Source organism: Gavialis gangeticus, unplaced genomic scaffold (assembly GCF_001723915.1).
Source record: "Gavialis gangeticus isolate Ggan-Ray unplaced genomic scaffold, GavGan_comp1, whole genome shotgun sequence".
Classification (NCBI taxonomy): domain Eukaryota; kingdom Metazoa; phylum Chordata; order Crocodylia; family Gavialidae; genus Gavialis; species Gavialis gangeticus.
The window spans coordinates 245,398-245,718 of record NW_017729016.1 but is presented as its reverse complement, the minus strand read 5'-3'; the positions used below and the strand labels follow the sequence as shown (position 1 = coordinate 245,718).

Sequence of the window (321 nt, the reverse complement as noted above, 5' to 3'; positions counted from 1 at the left end):
AGAGTAAGATTTCATTTTAAGCTATTATACTATCACCTCTACATACACTACACAAACACAAGTAAATCTGGACAAAAATATTTTTTGAAATCAAATTAATTGCTGTTTTAAATCAGCGGTTCTGAACTGGGGATACATGTACCCCAAGGGGATACATCAAGCCTCATCGGGGGTACGTGGGATGTATTTCATACAATGTCTAACACAGGTCGAAGGGCCTAAAAAATGTCTTGACGATTTGAAATTGCTGGGGTTTTACTGCTGTCAAACGCGCATGCGCGTGGAAACCAGATATCCTACTCCTGCTCCATGCCTCAACCT

General features: G+C 40.5%; 1 protein-coding gene across 2 annotated transcripts in view; it reads left to right on the top strand.

The window, feature by feature from the left end:
* SMURF1 (SMAD specific E3 ubiquitin protein ligase 1) overlaps positions 1–321 on the top strand; it is a 70,283-nt gene that overhangs the window by 16,453 nt on the left and 53,509 nt on the right. The gene's annotated exons all lie outside the window — the stretch shown is intronic.